The sequence below is a fragment of the Culex quinquefasciatus genome, chromosome 1, assembly GCF_015732765.1.
Source record: "Culex quinquefasciatus strain JHB chromosome 1, VPISU_Cqui_1.0_pri_paternal, whole genome shotgun sequence".
Taxonomy (NCBI): domain Eukaryota; kingdom Metazoa; phylum Arthropoda; class Insecta; order Diptera; family Culicidae; genus Culex; species Culex quinquefasciatus.
Window position 1 is genome coordinate 79,260,699 of NC_051861.1, and position 20,372 is coordinate 79,281,070.

At 33.9% G+C, this 20,372-nt stretch overlaps 1 protein-coding gene across 1 annotated transcript in view; it reads left to right on the plus strand.

Annotated features, from left to right (window-relative positions):
• Window positions 1-20,372, plus strand: part of LOC6047403 (disintegrin and metalloproteinase domain-containing protein 12) — a 287,603-nt gene that overhangs the window by 127,897 nt on the left and 139,334 nt on the right. The gene's annotated exons all lie outside the window — the stretch shown is intronic.

The window sequence follows — 20,372 nt, forward strand, 5'->3', positions numbered from 1 at the left end:
TCATTTTTTTGATTTTCTGTTCAACAATTTTGTAGGACAACGTATAATTTTTCGAAGGGATCCTGGAGAAAGCCTTAGGTTAGATAACGCCTAGCGCCCCTAGCACTCTTCTTTTCATTGATTAAAATTTGCAGTGCGCAATTGTATAAGAATGCATTGAAACATCACAAGCGTTAAAGCAGCCAGGCCTACTGCGTAAAGTTTACCGCAGAGATGATTCGTTGAATTGGATTGTGTTTGAGCTCGGGGTGTTCAAACAACAATACAGTTCTGAATCTACAGAGTAGGAAAAAGGGTGGGGACACACCACCATACGCTCCGAGTTAAGAGGCAATTATTCGTTCACCATGCTAAGAAGTTTTGGTACTCAGAAACCCTCTGGGATGGAACAAACATGGAATGCCACAACTCGCTTGAAAAAAATAAACATGCAAATTATAAAAATACACGAAATTAAAATGTAAAATTTGGTTCTCAATTCAAAAATGACCATTCTGGGTTATTGCAGATTCGGAACGAACATAATATTTCCCAGAAAATGCCATGTTGCACTTTTTAGAGTTAAGTAACGAAAAATGGCAGGAGTTTCAAAACTATTTTTGTGTTTTTTTGTTTTCGATGAAAAATGTGTCATTCTTCGGAATTCTGAACACACCATCAATTCAGGAGTCCAATTTTACAAAAATGTTCCTTTGATTGGTGTTTCCATATCATCACCATTTTAAGCTGCAAATAAATAAAAAACACGTATTTTTTCGCATGTTCGAAAAAATAACGGTTCGTACCGCCCCTCCGTCACGAGATATTGAAAAATTTATCTCGACTCGGATTCGTGATCATGGGTCAATGAGTTTCCCTTAAATAAAAGAGGGGTTTTAATAGTAGCCGGTAGGATGTGAAAAATAAGTCTAATTTTATTTATTATTTATAAGCAGTTCCAGCTCAAATCAGGAATTTTTCTGGTACTTTTGTACCCGAGCCTCTCTGATTTCAATGAAACTTTTTAGACATGTTAGGCCTATATAAGCCATTTTTGTGTATATGGAGCCAGTTTCACTCGATTATGACATTTGAAAAGGGCGTAAGGGTTTTAATTTTTTTTTTGTATTTTGTAATTTAAATTTTGCTGTATCTCTAAGCCGTTACATCGTATCAAAAAGTGGTCAAAGACAAACTTGTAGGAAATTAAACGGGCTTTTTGAAAAAAAAAATACACTGAATGAAAAATACACGCCAATTCTATGAGATTTTTTTAAATTTTAAATTTAAAAGATAAATTTTAAGGTGATGTCACGATTTTTTTTCGCTCAAATTTTTTGTGAAAATAGCCTAAAATGTGACAAGACTGACGAAAAATGCAGAATGGTATGTCTCTCCTAAAAAAATACATAAATCATTTACTAAAACCATTTTTTTTAAGTGGTCTAAACGTCAAAATTTTCCAAAACCGATAGCGGACGAGGTTTCCGGTAAAAATATTTACGAGACTGAAAAATCAATTGCCAAAAATCACCAAAAAACCTATTTTCCCGACATTTTTATTTTTAAAACTGCTGTATCTTCAGAAGGATTGGGCAAAGGACAATGGTCAATATGGAGACTGTTATGTAAAATTGTCTGGGAAATCGATTCCCACTATCGGTTTTTTGAAAATTTTGACGTTTAGACCACTTTTCAAAAAAGCAGTTCTAGTAAATGATTTATGTATTTTTTATGAGAGACATACCATCCTACATTTTTCGTCAGTTTTTTTGTCACATTTTAGGCTATTTTCACAAAAATTTTGAGCGAAAAAAAATCGTGACATCACTTTCAAATTTAACTTTTAAATTTAAAAATTAAAAAATCTCATGGAATTGGCGTGTATTTTTCATTCAGTGTTTCAAAAAGCCCGTTTAATTTCCTACAAGTTTGTCTTTGACCACTTTTTGATAAGATGTAACGGCTTAGAGATATAGCAAAATTTAAATTACAAAATACAAAAAAAAATATTTAAAACCCTTACGCCCTTCTCAAATGTCATTATCGAGTGAAACTGTGTCTTAGGGCTCTATACAAGGGTAGTAATCCAGATTTTCCGCTAGCGAAGTGAAACAAATGAAAACAGAGCACTTCCTGTCCTTACTCAGACTGTATTCCCCATTTGCCCCAGTTGAAAGTGATTATTGTTTTATGAAATATATATAAAAATATCCAGAAAGCCAAACTGACACTACTAAATCAATTATTTTAAAACAATTCAACCCAACCCTTTGAAATGCATCGGCTTATTGAGTGTTTTACAAAAGACAAACATGCGCAAATCTCTTTCAAAATCCACCAATCAACAATTTAACGATTGATTATAAATCTTGTATAGGTATTGCTCGCGCTGACAACTAGATGAATCTAGTGAAATCCTTCTGTTTGTCTGTGGATTTACTTTCCTCAACCAAAGATGCATGGCAGAGTATGAACAAGGAAAAACCTGCTCAAGAAGGTGATTTGATGGAGCTGGTCTGTATCGGCATTGAATTTCCTTTCTGGTGTGTAAGCTTGTGTAAGCCTAGTCTCTAATATCATTGGGATTTCTTTCATTTTTATTCCTTTAGCACAGAACGACACCATTTACACTTTAACTCCAAAATATGTATTCTTAGATTTTTCTTAATCTTATTTTAACATTTTTCACTATGCCCCGTGGCATTTTGGTTGAATCTGTGCATCGTAGCACTTACACCGAATAATCAACTCCATCTCCCAACTGCAACTCTCAACTCCCACTCTTAACTCTTTCCTAATTTCAACTCCCCCTGATTCTAAATCTAACTTAGGCTTTTATAACTACTCTGAAGCGTTTTTAGTCAAGACGCATGCGCAATATTCATCTCTACGGGAGTAGCTCAGCCACGTGCGTTTTGACTACACCGCGTTGATCTTGAAATCTTTCTGCTCGAAAATTCTCAGCAGGGATCCTGGCAGAGTTCATGACCCTTCTGTTTTCGCTTTGTGCTTTTCCTTCCATCCTCCTACTGTGTTTATTTATATCTTAACCTACGTGCTCCTAGAAATATAACACTTGACTCGTGTCAACATGTGTTAATGAGTGCATCTGAAGATGTTGCACTTCGTCTGATTGTAAAGACCAATGTACTTCTGACAAATTCTTCCCTGTTGGTCGAACTAAAAATCTAAATTTATATTCTGATTAACTGAGGGTCGCTACATACCCTTACACTACCCAGCTAGATGTTTGTCTGCTAAGATAAGCATCTACTGTAAGCCTAACGCTGGTTCTTGATAAACGTTGATTTTGAAAAATATGTTTTTGTATATCTGAGTACTAAATATAATTGTTGTTCACGTTCTGTTGTCTCCTCTGCGTTGATATAATTGATAAAATAGCTGGCTTGATAATTCGTCGATGTTGTTCTTCACTTGACTTTTGGTTTGAAACTTGAAAACATTCAATAAACCACATAGATTGAGACATTTGACTTTGTTGATTTGACTATAGTGGATCAATTCTGCCAAACATTATTTGATACATTTTCCTTCTTGTCCTTTCCTTGATGCTTTTTTCTTATTGCATAGAGATCTGCGTTAGTCCTTCTTTGTGTTCTGCAGTCGATAAAATTTTCGTGGACCTCAATCGAAACTTTTCATTCCATTCCATAAGATCTGATTGTAGTGTACAGATCATGTTTCATCATTTTGCCATACTTGTTCCTTTCCATTAGATCCGAGAATTGTATTTGGATGTCTTGCCTTAATTGTCAGTTTTGATATATATTTTTCCGGTTGAGAAGTTTTTGCTTCTGACTGAACAAACAGAAACTATTCCATGTAATATAATTTAGCATCATAACCATTCTTTGCCTTGTATCATATACTTCACTCCATCATTGTTATGTTCCACCATTTTTTATACAACTCATCTCCTGTCTCAATTTTCTGCAATTTATGAATGCAATACTTCCAATAATTCGTTGATGCCAAATGTGTTGTCCGAAATGTTGTAGTTGTATTGCTGCTATCCGCTGTATCCGAATGTTAACGTTTGATGATATTTGTGTTCGTGTAGGTGAGATTTTACATATTTGTGTAGTGTCGTGTTACAGATTTTTTTTTTTGAATAATTTCCTAAGTGACTATCAATTTAACAATTCTTTGTTTAAAGTTGATATTAATCATTGTAGCAAAGTATATTATAATTATAATTTCCTAAGCCTATCCTGCATCTACTGCTCATTGTTTTTGTTTTTTTAGTTTAAAATTTAATCGGATGCCTTTCTTTTACTCTAATAATTTTAAATCTACACTGGCATTGGCTAAAAAGTTTTTCAAAATATTAGTTTTTTATACTTACTCCGCTTACTCTCACGTTTTTTACTTCAGTTCATCGATAATATTTGTGTTTAAGGTGCGTTGTAAAGATTTTGTTTGCAAAATCCTCTTCCCTCTCTTTTTCCAGGTAGAATTAGGCTTGTTTGAATAAGGACCTAAATTTTTCCTAAAATGAAACTAAATACATACTTTATCATGTGATGTGGGATAATCTATTTGTGTTTTCTCGACCCACACTGCATTTTTTTCACACACAAACACATGTATTCTGGGCTGCAGTCCCTTGTCCAATCACGCATCAAAACATCATTTATCCATCTCAATTATACTGTGATATCATTTATTGTACTGATCAGTAGAGTGCACTCTTTTACTTAATAATCCCATTAAATATAATTATTGACGTCTTTAAACATATGTTATAATTATGTACCACGTGGATTTAATTTCAGTTCATGTTTTTTTTTTACCTTGATAATCTTTCTTTTTCTGCACGTTGTAATTTATAATCTATATTCATCTTTTTACCTTCCCAATATCTTAGTCATTTGTTTATAATAAAATGCTTGTTCATAAATAAAATCCTCGTTAATCATTGAATTTTCGCAATCTATTGTTGTGAATCTTTTCCAACTTGTTTCCATTCTTAATTACTGTAGTTTGTTCACTTGGTAAATCAACAACTTCATATGGACCTCGCCATAAACTTTGTAACTTCTTTCCTACACCTGTGGGAATGGTTTCTACAATAACCAAATCCCCCCACCAAGGTTGCCATTCTTTTGCATCTCTGTCGTAAATTTCCTTTCTTTTATGTTTTGAAGCAACTACGTTTTCTACAGCTTTGTCGTGGACATTTTTAAAATTTGCTTTCATTTCCTTTATGTAATCATCGTAATTTAACTCTCTTTCAGTAATGTTATAAACTGTATTTGGAATTCTCGCTAATCTTCCGTACAATAATTCAAATGGTGTAAATCCAGTAGACGAATTAATCGTTGTATTATACTGGAAAGTGAAAAATGGAATTAATTGATCCCATGTTTGCGGATTTCCAACAATAAAGTTTCGCAAATAGATTTTCAGTTCTCTATTTGATCGTTCTACTAAATTTGCTTGTGGATGATATGCACTTGTATTTATTTTCTTTATTTTCAAAATTTTGCATACATTTTTCAGTAAATTACTCATAAAATTTGTTCCTTGATCGGTAACTACCTCTAGTGGAGCACCATAGCGACAAATAAAATGTTCCACGAATGCTTTAGCGACAGTTGAGCTTTCCTGATCAGGCAATACAGCAACTGTTAAAAATCTTGTTAGATCATCTTGAATCACTAAACCATAACGATTATTGTCGTCAGATGGGGTTAATATTACAATATCCATGAATACTTTTGGAAGGGTTCCGTTGAAGTCGTTGTTATCTTCATAGGAATCTTATTCTTGGGCCAAATCTTGTTCTTTTGGCACAGTTCACATTGTCTTACATAGTTTTCAATATCTCTACGCATGTTTTCCCATGTGAAAAGTGGACTTATACGTTGAAGCATTCTTTTACCTCCCACATGACCTCCAAGGGGAGCATCATGAAATTCTTTCAAAACCGTTTCTCTGTCTTCTACTTTTACAAACATTCTGTCTTCATTAGATGCATATAGTGTAAACATTTTATCAAATTTTCCTGCCATAAATCTTAGAATATTGACATCGGGAAGTTGCTGTAAATTTCTAAATGAAATAATTTGAATATTTTTAGCTGATTTGGCAAAATCAGGACATTTAACAAAACTTTCTAACAAACCCTCAAATAACTCTTCTCTATTAGTAATTGAACGTTTTGATCCATTCAAAATAAAACCCCACAATTTGTTATCTGGAAATGAAAAAATTCTTCCATTTATATTGTCCTTCATACCATGTGGTAGATCCACCAATTCACTTAGCTCTTTGAACGCTGTCTTACTATTAATGATGACAAAATTAGCATCTGTATTATTCACATTGATCATTGTTTTTGTAAATTTAAGTAAACTAAAATTAATTTCTTCTTTGTTTTGAGCATCGAAAAAGTCATCCAATGTAAACTTTTTCCATGAATCATCATCCTTTTTGTCCATAATATCGATAGCCTGTAAGGAATCAATAGTTATGTCTAAATCATCATCATTGTCTGAAAGATTATCAGTAGTATAATTTGAATTCTGTTGTAATAAAGATTGATTATTTCGAACAGGTTTTGAGTTATCAATTAAATTTGAATTTTGACGTGTTTGTTGTCTAGTAACAACAGCAATTAAATTATTATTTGAACTTTCCGAAACATTTTCAATGTTTGCATTTGAATTTTCTTCGTGCTTGATACGAGAAAGAAAATCAGCAACAACATTCTCTTTTCCCTGTTTATATCGGATATCACATCCAATACCTTGAATTTTTAATCTTAATTTGGAAAGAGTCGGTGAGGTCTCTTTTAGTCTCCAAATTGCAATCAACGGCCTATGATCAGTATAAACAATAAACTGTTGGTTAAAAATATAATGTTTAAAATATTCAACTGCCCAAACTATAGCGAGTAATTCTTTTCAATAACGTGATACTTCTTTTCAGAAACACTTAATGCTCTACTAGCATAAGCGATTGGGTTATCATTTGTTTTAGCATTTGATAACACGGCTCCAACAGCATAATCACTAGCATCTGTTGTAATGACAAAGGTATCCTTATAATTCGGACGTACTAAAATTGGTTCTGAAATTAAGCAGTGTTTCAAATCATGGAACGCTTTTTCACACTCTTCAGTCCATTTAAATTTTACATCCTTTTTCAATAAATTATTCAAATGTTTGCGTTTATCTGCCATATTCGGAATAAACTTGCCGTAAAAATTGATTGTTCCCAGAAATGAACGAACATCCTTAACATTTTGAGGACGTTTTAATTCTTTGATTGTTTTGATGTTATCATCTGTAGGCATAATTCCATGCTTATCAATCGTATGACCCAGGTAATTAATCTGTGTCTTCAGAATGGTACATTTTGATGTTTCTACCTTCAAATTATTTTGGTATAATGCTTCTAAAATCTTGAATAAGTTTTCATTATGTTCTTCGATAGTTTTTCCAAATACAATAATATCATCGAGATAAACAAATGCTTTAATTGGTTGAATCGAGTACAAAATAATATTCATTAATTTTTGAAATGTTGCTGGGCTATTTCTAAGACCCATAGGCATTCTTAAAAATTCATAATGTCCTTTTGAAGTTGAAAATGCAGTTTTAGCTGCATCTTTGGGGTTTATAGGTATCTGATAAAAACCTGACTTTAAATCAATTGACGAAAAGTATTGTGCATCGCCAATGTTATCCAAAATTTCATTAATCAATGGAATCGGGAAAACAAAAGGTTTTGTTATCATGTTTAGTGATCTGAAATCTACAACAATTCTATATTTCTGTTTGCCGTCAGCTCCAACCTTTTTTGGTATACATAAAACAGGAGCATTCCACGGGCTTTTACTAGGTTTAATAATACCCAGTTTGAGCATTTCATCAATTTGCTCATCAATGTGCACTTTTGTTGTCTCAGGCATCCTATATTGCCTCCTATTAATGGGAATATTTCGTTGTGGTTTCTATTTCATGAATTGCTGCATCCGTAAAAGTCAATTCATCTCCTTCAATAAAAAATAATTTGTTAAATTTTTCAATCATAGAAACAATTTCATCAAAATTATGTTTATTCAAATGTTCTAGATTTACTATATCAATTATTTTCTGAATTCTTTCCCTACCTTTAATGCTTTTAAATTTTTGAATTCCGTTACATCACCATCTTTATCAATGTCTAAATTTAATTCTGTTGGCATACAAGGTTGATCATCTAATTTATTTTCAAATCCATCACTTGTTTCATCAGAGTGTACAATATTTTCGCAAAACGCAACATTATTTAGTATTTTTCCTTCATACTTGACTTCTTGGTCTTTTTGAAAACCACTGGTATCATTTTGATAGTTAATAGCGCTTGATTCATTATTTTCAAAATTATTTTTCTTATAGATTTGATTTGATTCAACATTATTCGATTTAAAATATATTTTTGGCTTTTGTAATACAATGAATTTAAAGTTTTTATCGATGAAGAGAGTGTGCTTCTTTAAAAATTCTGCTCCAATTATACCAGGCACAGACAAATTCTTCATAACATAGAATTTTGTGTTATAAATTGTTTTACCGATTAATAAATCAATAACCACCGATCCTATTGTTTCCGTTAATGTATTACCAATGCCAGTTAAAGTAATTTTGTCCTTAAAATTAACATGAGTGTAACCAATTTGATTCAAAATATTACTACTTATTACATTGACACTAGCACCTGTATCAAGTAAATAGTAAATAGAATGAAATGGATTTTGTTTAGATGAAATTCTTAATCTAAATTGAAGATAAGGAGTTAAAATTATTCTTAGTACTTCATGGGGAGGATTGTAGAATTCTCTCTGAGGAGTCAAACTAAAATTATTACGAAAAATATTGTTACGATTTCTATAATACCTAGGAGCACGATAATTGTAGCGTCTGTTATATTGATTCGCATTTTGTCGGGTGTTTCGGACGCCAAAATGATCGAAAACCCCATCATTCAGTTTTTTCGCTGTGTATAAAATTGTTTAAAATTATTCCTGAATCGGTTTTGATGATATCTTTTGTTTGAGTAGTTATATTGATTTTGATAGTTATTCAATCGATTTTGATGGGTTGAAAAGTTACGATTATCATTCACGTCTTGCTTTTGATTTGAAAATTCATTTTTAATGTTTTGTGAATTTAATCTTTGTTTGTCCTTGTACAAATTTTCAAATTCATCATTACTAATTCTTTTTTTCTTCTAGAATACTCAAAAAAATCTCTAAAGTTTTGTATTGTTAAATTTCTTGCAGTTTGTTGCAAATAAGTATTCTTCAGTCCCGCAATAAAATGAATTCTTAGATTTTCCATTGCAAAGCTATCAACATTTTTATCGATTTCTAAATCGAATAAAATTTCTAATGCCCTGTTCTTGTATGCTTTAAAAGTTTCATGTTCGTACTGCGAAAGAGTATCGATCCGTTTGAAAATATTTAAAGAAGACTTTTTATCACCAAATTCATGTAACAAATTCTTTTCAATTTCTTCCCAAGTAAGTTTTAAAATAGTTTTAGTAAATGGTTTAGCTTTACCTTTTAATTTCAGTTGTATTACATTAATCAATGGTGTAAGAGAAACGCCTTTTGGAATTTTATTGTAAAAATAATTAATTTGATCAAGGAAAGAATTTAAATCTTCTGATTTACCATAAAAATCTGGAATACACTTAAGCGCAGAATCCATTGGAAACTCGGTATCCTCCATCACATTCAATTTTAAATCTATCAAACGCTCTTCTTGATTTAGTTTACTTGCAAAACATTCAAGAGTTAACTGAAATGATTTGACAGTTTCATTAAAATTGTTCACAATCTTGTCATATTCTTTGGGAATTGAAATCTCTCGTAACTCAATCAATTTATCTTTGTAAGAATTGACTGTCACTTTTGCTTCTTTCATTTTTAAAACAATGTCTTCCTGTTCATTAGGAAAATTATTGGAAAGAAAATTCATTTCCTTAGCAAAATAATCATCTAGTTTCTTTAAATTATCCATGTTGAAAGAATTTAACAATTTCCCTTTTCAAAATAACATTTAATAAAAAAAAATGCCCATGAACAAAATTATCCACTTCAATTTAATTACAAAAATAGTACAATATTACAACTTACCCATTTTTCTTTGCTGGTTTTCTGAATGTTCTCCATGGCTGGCGGTTCGATGAAAAATATTTCGATAATCGTGATTTTAAAGCTTCAATCGTCACAAAACTGAAGTTGCTTTCCATGGGTTTGGCTGGCGGATTGTCACATTTTTTCAATCATAATGGCTGGCGTTTGAACTGCCATCTTCACTCTTCACTAAATGTTTCCTTTGGCATTGGCTAGCGGTTCGACACTGGTTTTTCACTAGTCAGCAAAAGCGTTCCTGTTTAATTTTCTTTAAACTTTTCTGCTGTCACCACTTTGTGTAAGCTTGTGTAAGCCTAGTCTCTAATATCATTGGGATTTCTTTCATTTTTATTCCTTTAGCACAGAACGACACCATTTACACTTTAACTCCAAAATATGTATTCTTAGATTTTTCTTAATCTTATTTTAACATTTTTCACTATGCCCCGTGGCATTTTGGTTGAATCTGTGCATCGTAGCACTTACACCGAATAATCAACTCCATCTCCCAACTGCAACTCTCAACTCCCACTCTTAACTCTTTCCTAATTTCAACTCCCCTGATTCTAAATCTAACTTAGGCTTTATAACTACTCTGAAGCGTTTTTAGTCAAGACGCATGCGCAATATTCATCTCTACGGGAGTAGCTCAGCCACGTGCGTTTTGACTACACCGCGTTGATCTTGAAATCTTTCTGCTCGAAAATTCTCAGCAGGGATCCTGGCAGAGTTCATGACCCTTCTGTTTTCGCTTTGTGCTTTTCCTTCCATCCTCTTACAGTGTTTATTTATATCTTAACCTACGTGCTCCTAGAAATATAACACTTGACTCGTGTCAACATGTGTTAATGAGTGCATCTGAAGATGTTGCACTTCGTCTGATTGTAAAGACCAATGTACTTCTGACAAATTCTTCCCTGTTGGTCGAACTAAAAATCTAAATTTATATTCTGATTAACTGAGGGTCGCTACACTGGCCTCGTTGTCAGACGGATAAAAAAGAAGAGAAAGGAGCAAAGCACCCACTTCCTTCAGGGGGGCTGCTAATTCGCTGGTTTTTCTTTTGCTTTCCTTGTTTGAGCTAAATTTTGCCTCATTTTGAGCCCATAGATTAGGCGGGAAAACTTTTAGCATAATGAGCGATGATGATAAGTGAGCGAAAATTGATGAGATGATGAAAAAAAAAATGTTTTCAAAGTAGGATGAAAAAAGATTGCTGAACATTTAAAAAAAAAGAATATCACGTTTGACAGGTATTGTTTTTTAAAAAGCTGATAGAAATTGAACAATTAAACATTGAATAAATGAACATAAATCAAAACCTCACGTTCTAGCTACAATTCAAACACACAGACTGCATTGAAACGAGTCACTTTGGTCTAGAACTGGTGCAACTTGGTCTAGAACCGGGATCTACTGCAGTGACTCCCCAGCAGCAATAAATTTTCCAAGAGAACGGCGTTTTCTATATTGAAAGCATCATTGGCGTCAGGGGGCTCGTTTGTCGCGCGACCCAAGGTCCGCCTCCTCTGCTGGTCACTTCACTGCTACTGCCAAAAGACACTTGCGCGCGTGAATTTAATTTATTTGACCAACTAGGTTCCACTGAGCAAAAATCCTGAAAGACTTTTTTTATTATTTAAAAAAAAATTGTTTTCAAAACATTGAGATACAACCTAACTTTTACAAATGTTACCGATCCGTTATGAATTTTATAATTTTAAAATATGTTTTACAGTGTCAAACTTGATCCTGTTGCCAACGAGGGGCAATTTGTTCGCAACTTTACAGAATTATTATTACTTTGGACCAGCAGCACGCGAATCACGAGCACGTGCTTGTTGCCTACCTATGGGCGGCACTTGCTTACAAGTGGCTCCCAAGCAAAACAGGAAAAAAAAAACTAAGAAAAGTCCAAGAAAGTCCTGTTTGTTCCCCTGGTGCCGTTTTCCCGGGTCCCGTTCCAGAATGGAAGTGGAAGTAATGCTTAAATTTATGACACTTTTAGCGCCCCACCTCGAAATGGCGTCTGAACCATTTTTTATTTTTTATTTTTTGAGGGAGTAAGAAACCGTCAAAATAAAACCGCTGACGTCAGAACTTTGCCACTACTACAACCTCGGTGGCTTGTTTGAGTGGGTGCTTTTGGTTGTTTAAAGTTTCATTAATTAAAAGCACCGCTCGTGTTTGGATTGGAAACAAAGAAAACCGCACACCTGTGACCCGAAAGTGTGGTGAAATTAGAGATGGAAATTTTTGGCTGATGAGGAAAAGTTTTGCTACAAATTTGGCCTGTCAAAAAAGCCAGGTGAAATTGAATTAGGAGTTTGATTAATCGTTGCCGAGAGATCAAATCTGGATTCTTAAAATATTATTTTTATTACAGCATTTTTTATAGGACCTTTGTGAACCCCAAAGTTTATGCGTACCCTCGAGTTGAGCCTGTATATTAGGGTGCCCCGAAAATGGATTTCTTTTGCAGAACCTCGCTCCACAAGCTGAATATTGTTCCTTGAGCTATTTTAGGCCTCTGGGCCAAATATGAGCGAAATCGGTCAACATTTACTCATTGATACTCAAAGGTGAGGTTTATATGGGAAAATCGAATAGTGAAATTTTATCAACAGGGTGCGATTCTTTTATCCAAATTTTCCCAAAAGTGTGATTCTGATTGGAAAGTTATTAGCTACTTAAATATGACAAGATTTGGTTTTCCTGAAGCAGTTGCCGGCCGGATATTTTTATTATATTTTGTTTAATAATTAATGTTTCGAATCAAGTGCTGGAAGTAACTATGAAGCATTTTATCAAATACTTTTAAAATTCATTCAATCGCAATATAAAATAAAAACAATTGTACTCAGGAGGCTGAATTAATTCTACAGGTATGAGAACAGCATAAGCATGAAAAAAAATTTCACCGATTGGGCTCAACATTTTTCTGGGGGGTACACCATGTTAGGGTGGTCTATTTTGCCGTGCCGTGTTAGGGTGGCTATTTTCGTCGATTTTTGTAAATTTAAATCATAACTCCGCACCATTTCAACCGATTTCAGGTTTCTTAAGAGCAAACGTAAGGGTATTAAATCCTCTTTTGAAGGTCTCGAGACCAAAGAGCCTATGTCTGGAAATATTTCTATCAGATTCCTCGGATTTTTTTTCGTATCATAATAAAAAATGCTTATGTTATGTTTTTAATATTCCTAGATACGATTTATTGAAAACAAAAACTGAGTTTTTCGATGCTCCGCGTGCAAAACGGGAAAATGACAAAAACGGCAAATAAAAATGTTTTTTTTTTCGCTAAAACTGCGATAACTTGAAATTTTACGAAAATGCGATTATCTTTTATGTTTTCATACGACCTTTTCAAACGTTAAGCTAGATTTTTGAAACATCTTACTATTTTTCCCAAATAGCCTAAACTAGTCACCTTTCTTTTGTGCTTAAGGCAGCTAAAATCAGATGAAATGGCGCGTAGATATGATTTTTTGAACAAAGTAGTTTTGGCGAATATCGTCGAAAATGGGCTACCCTAACACGGCGTAGGTCACCCTAATGGTTTTGGCCAAGGAACCTCCAGAAAAATTTTAAGCCCGATTGGAGAACTTTTTATCGAATCATGCTTTTTTCGTGGGGAATTGATGAATATCTCTGATATTTGAATCTGAATAAAAACTATTTAAAGCAGCGAAAAGGATAAAAATGGGGCTTAAAAATATCTTATTTTAATTTTTATTTATTTAGTGTGACGACAAAGTATGTTTTTTCAGAGAAATACAATTCAATCTTAATTTGTAAATCCATGAAAAAACTGATCTACATTCAATTCCACATTCAAACTGTTTCAAAAACATATTAAAATATTAATTTTTATATTGGAAATGGGAAAATTTTGAACTGATATAAAAAAATGATTCGAACGTGTAATAAAATGGATAAAGAGATACTGCGCATTCCTTATGCATAAAAAAAACATAAATGAATTGAATTTAAATTTGTTAAATTATGTCTGAAAAAATCTGGGAATGTTTTTCAAAGCTTGAACATTTCATTCCAACGAAAATAGACAAATTTGTTTATAAGTATAAGTAATTTGTTTCGTGAGCACATAGATTTTTTGAAAATTTAAATTTTCATTCCAATGTTAAAAGTATGGTTTGTTATTTATTTTTTAAATATTTTTTTAAACTAAGTGATTTTTTGAGATGGGCTTAAAGGTCACTGAACAGTTTCCAAAAGGCGTCGTGGACCGGATCCAGCCCGCAGGCCGTAGGTTGGGCAGCCCTGGGCTAGGGTATCAATGGGTTAATCTTTTAACTTTTTTTCAGAATACCATGTAAATATTTCCTTGTCTTCTTAAAAAAGACCTTACAAAAGACATATTTTTAAAGTTTTTCTTGTAACCTTGTAAGCTAATCCGGTAACTCTATGTTTTTGAATTCTTAACCAATGATTTTTTTTTCCGAAATCGTCAACATTTTTTCAGATTTTGAACAACAATGTGGTCGATTTTGAGAACATTAAAATCGAAATAGAGAAAAAATTTGATGATTTTGGATACATTTCAATGTTTACGAATTCAAAAACATGAAGTTGCCGGATTAGCTTACAGAATTTCTACCCTTGTGCTGTCCCTGATAAGATTGTAGTCTAAACTATCACCAGTTTATGACAATAAATTGATTCTATGATGTCAAACATTAAAAACATAACATAAAACAAAAAATGTTTTTGTGATGGTTTTAAAAATATCAAGGGATTGCAGGAGTTCCCAAGATTAAAAAAAATATTTTTCCCGTTGCCTGGGAAACCAAAATCAAATTCAAATTATTGCCTTGGCGTTCTCGATTGCGAGATTCCTACTCGAAACTAAGTGTCCGAAGTGATTGTTGAGGTAATTGCAAATCTCTTTTTACACCTAAGCTTCCATCCACCCCGGGATTTTAACTGACGACCTTTGGATTGTGAGTCCAACTGCCTACCAGTAACTCCACCGAGACAGGACCCAGGGTGACGACTCCTACACCTGGATTGAGCTAACGACCTAACCCTCTAGGTTAGACCGGGGCCAACATTTACTTCCCTGTCCGACGGAAGGCGTGGTCAGACAAATCTCGTCTCGAAAATGTCACCGGGACCGTCTGGGATCGAACCCAAGCCGACTGGGTGAGAGGCAACGACGCTTACCCCTACACCACCGGTCCCGGACAAAAGCCGGGAAAATTTAACAACGTACGGCCGAGGAACCCACCTTTTCGAATCATGCTATTTTCGTAAATTGAATGTGGAAATTGAAAGTTTTCTCTGATCTCTCTCTGATTTTGATTTACATGCATTTTTCAACCATCAATATTTCGAAAAAACAACACTATTTTGCTTTTTCTGATATTTTTTAAATATTTAGGTAACATAATAATTTCTTGCATTTTACTTTGAAAATAAAAATAAAAATGTTTGTCTCTAACATTTTGTGCGAAAAACTGTTTAAAATGTGTGAAACTGAACCTTATTTTAGAAATCAATTAACACGTTGAATGAACGTCACCAAATCAAATAGCCTAAATAAATTCTACTCAACTTTTCAAAAATCTCCCCAGCCCAAAACCAATTTATTTCCCCCAGGCTGGTACTATCAATCACCATTACTCAATCTCGATTTCAACTTCCACACTGAGAAAAACAAAAACGAAACAAAACATTTACATCAACCCACGCCATTTTCCAAGCAAGAAGCAGAAAAAGGCGGAAATTTGAGAATTGATTGAAGCTGAAATGCCTTGGCCTGTCAAATGTCCTTCAAGCCTCCCCGCCCCAAGGGAGAGCGCGGGGGTTAAGCATCCGGGGTGTCGTCAGCTGTCTTTGCCGTGGAAATTCTTCGGCCAGGCCCGGGGTCGGTTTCAATCGATGACCCTAAATGGTAGCGGCTTTTGAATAGAAAGTGGCTCACCTAGTTGGAATTTAAAGCTTTTCTTAAAAATTCTAAGTCAAATGCATCTAGCTAGTACATTTTATGTTTTTTTTTTTTTACAAGACTTTTCTCAAAAAAATATTAAAGATTCAAGAAATAAGCAGCCTTCCGCTGAGGTCGGTTGAAACTGATTAATTTGAAATTTAACTTGCCCCCTCCACTTGCTCTCCCCTCCCCATTTTTTAGAGTATGATCCGAAAATGAATCATCAGGAAATAACGAGATGAGCTAAAACTTACACTGAAATTAAAAAATAGTACCAAATTCCTTTATTCTAGGAATTTTGCCTCTTTTCCTTATTTAGTAATCGGGTTTTTTTGATTACTTAATAAGGAAAGGAACCAAAATTCCTAGAATTTAGGAATTTAGCACTTTTATTTTTTTTTCAGTGTAGCAAAAAGAGGAAGGCTGGAAGTGGGCAGGGATTTTAAAAAGAAATCACAAAAGTTAAGACGAAACAATTTTCTTAATTTGTTTTAATCCTCGGCTCGGGACCGGGACGATAAGGTTGAAGCCCTGTTTGGGGTCGTGAATTTAGTCCTAGGGGAGGAGGGGAAACTTCCTCCGAATGATGGTTCTATCAAAGTGCTGCTGATAATTAATTGTTACTTGAGCGAGATCTGCGCAAGTTTTAATGAAGTTTGCATATTTTACAACGAATCGAGGAGGCAACAACTGCTTCTTCTTGTTTTAAAAAACATTCATTAATCAAATTACAAACAAAGTATTGGTTAGAAAATAGAACAACATTCATCATAATAGAAGTCATCAACTCAAAGCAATATTCTGCAAATATCAAAAGTGACTTCAAAATCGATTGACTCAAACAAAATATAACAATTTCAATACGACAACTTCCCACAAATTCCAAACCTGCTTAAAAAGTTCCATTTGGGAAAAATGTAGCAAAAATGTGATTTCAAAGCACTAACAAAAAACACACTCAACCACCCGCAAACATGACCAAGTTTAGTTAACCATGATGGAAAGTTTCAGAGTAAAACTGGTTGAAACACAAAAAAGAAAAACTTTTTATCAACAGAAAAGCTTGTCCATCCCAGGTAGACACCATTTTCTGTTTAACATACGGGAGAACGGGAAGCCCGGCCAAAAGATGAAACTATTTTCAATCAATTTCCCTCAACCCACCTGTCGGAGGGAAGGGGAAGAGGACGGGTTATCAGGTGAAAAGTTTTCTCTGCGTTTTCTCATCTTGAAAGTGGAACGGAGCGAAAAACGCAAAAAGGTTACCAAAATGTAACCCAAATCAGGGCGGACACAAAAGTTGCTGACACATAGAGAGAGAGATAGAGATAGGAAAAGTGGTGGCAGTTGGAAAACTTTTGCTGATGGACTGAGATTGACAAAAAATAATGTTGAGAGAAAAGAGGAATAGAGAAAGCTATTTTTTCTGCTGCTAATGAATTTATGTTCAAAGGATTCGCTTGAAAGTTGGAAAGTTTTCCTTTTAGCAGTTTTTACATTTTTGCACTTTTTTGTACTCATTTGGAAATAACGAGCGTCGTTGGTGCAAATTTATGGGTAGAGAATGTTGCACTGAATCAATTAGAAACATTTCCGCAAACAAACAATCTGCTCACAGACAAGTTGCGAGATCTTTTGGAAAAATGGTTGCAAATTAATGTATGACCTAACCCAAGCAACTCACTTTGTCAGATAAACGTATTTTCTAACTGGTTGTAAAACCGATCGGCTTCGTTACCACAACTTGTTCTACAAATCCTGTGCATTGGAAAAAGCGAACTTTTTCTGTTGTATAACTTGCCAATATAAGATGCAAGTTATCAGAGTAAGTTGTACAAATGTATTTGACAACACTGTGCTAGCTAACAAGAGATTCAATGAAAAAAAGGGGGCGTGTTTAACGTCTGTGCTGTCAAATCAAAGCGCACACTGAAAAGGAAAGATAGATTGAAAACAGTTGTCTAACCGTTACCCAACTTACATGTAAATAAACAGTTCTTATTAGAATTTCAACCAACGACGAAGCCAATAAGAATAGTATCTCTGACTATTTTGGTACGCTTGTTTCTGCCCGATTTATTTAGAAAAAAAAAACAGAAATTGTATGAAAAAAAAACCATCCTTTCGCGCTCTCTCTAACTGTGATTCTTGTGAAACCCTCTTCATGTCGAACTTTTAGATTTTCCTTTTTTGATGAACTTCGTCTTTCCCAAGATTCGATCCGATGACTTCGACGATTTGTTGTTATCTCCACGGCAGGTCCAGGCGCGCTTCCACATCTCTCCACGAGGCTTCATAGTAAACAAGCTGGCCTAAACGTCAATAAGAAGGCTGCTGTCAGCTTTGTTATACTGCAGTGAGCTATACAACTTAACTCCAGAAAAGGCTGTCATTGGAAATAAAGTTATATAAGTTTGTTTCAAGTCAGTTTTTGTAACTCCATTATGTAACTTTATTATAACAAACCGTTTCAACTGTCATTTCGATTACCGTACCATGGAGTAACATTGAAAATTGGTGTGATTTTAATTTGTTGTTTTCTCTATCATGAATTCCGTAAGCTGATATTTTTTGTAGCTTTTACCGGCGATATGTTCATAAATAATCGGTCAACAATTAAAATTATTGCAATCTTCGATAAATAAACATTATTGAAACTCTAAATACCTCACGTACAAATTTACACCACCTAACAACACGCAATGTCATGTTGAATATGTCTGTTGAATATCAGTTATAAAACCTATTCCCCGATAACATTTGTATAACAAAGCGAGAAAACCTAAGGTTATTTATAGAATGGTTGGCCACGCCCATTTTTCAGAAGATGCCGTCACATGACAATGTTAGATTAGCAGTGAAGCAATCAGTGCAATATTGTTTTTATTCAACAAACTGTTTTCGAGGAAAACATTGCCGATGAGCGAACAGCATCTTGGCATATCAGCATTTTGACGTTTAATTACAGCTCATAAAAAGCGTTTTCGACTGACTCAAATGATAAATACCTCAAACGGAAGTGAGCAAGCAAGTTTCTATCGAAGGTGTTCCAAAATAAGTTGTTCAAACAGTGTAAATCAGCAAATTGGATGGAGTTAGGAGCGAGTTCTAAACCTCCCAAATAGGTGAGAATTTTCTCTATGTTGTGTTTTAAAGTTGGAAAAGAATGAAGTTGACTGTGTTTTAACACTTTTGTGGCACAAAACACGATAGTTACATAAGTCAGTTATACAAGCAGTGAAACAAACTGTTATTTAAGTTATGTTCAGATTTTTTCTCGTATGTTTATCAAAAACAATTGTCTAACTATTATTCAACAGTCGACAAGTTATGAGTGCTACTTGGGTAATGTTCGAATATCTCATTATTTAGAAATTAAATAAACTGTTTTATCATATATTTTCTTCTGTACAACTTAATAGAATTTTTTTTAAAGTTCAATTGTGTGTTCCAAAAATAGGCGATGTGGCGAAAACTTTCGGGCTTTTTGCCTCAAGAAAAAATGCATTCAAATTTGCCCGTCTTTCACTTTTAATCATAGTTAGGAGTACTACCAAAAATGTTCTGTATCCATATTGATCCAGGAAGTCGTCATTTTGCATTGGCAGCATGTGAATGTTGAAAAAAATATTTTTTCAACTATTAATTTAATTGAATTCAAATATCTACGTACTGTTTGAAAGAAACAAAGAATTAATTATAATTAAAGTAAAAATTATTCTGAAAAGTAATCGACACAAAATTGCCAAAACTATAAAGAAAATGTTCAAAGAACTAACCATTTGTGAAACAAATGATAAATGAATGAAATTAATTCAGAAAAACAATATAAAGTCCCTTTAAAACCAAATTTCCAAATCATCACCATTTCAGGCTGCAAATTATTGAAAGGGGTCGTACCGCCCTCCGTCACGAGGTATCGAAAAATTCGAACAGCGGTCGGGGCAACTTATTCCAATTTCATGTGAGTTGGTGGAGAATCCCCTAAAAAAACTGGTAATTTTAGGTTAAAAAGAACAAAAGGTTACCAAAAATCAGGCTAAACTCAGTGGATTTATTGATCGTCTAAAAATCGTGTTAGACTCCTCATTTGGTTAAAATCATCGCATCAACACTAAACCAAACTACGCGCAAAACACGATGCAAACCCCAACAGGTTTGTGGTGAGCCGAAATGTTGTTTTGCAAGGTTTACGGGGCTGTGAGCAGCAAATTTGTTCTGCCACACGACCCGATATGTTTGCCAAGTTTCCCCATTAGTGAAATGTGATTTTCAGATCGAATC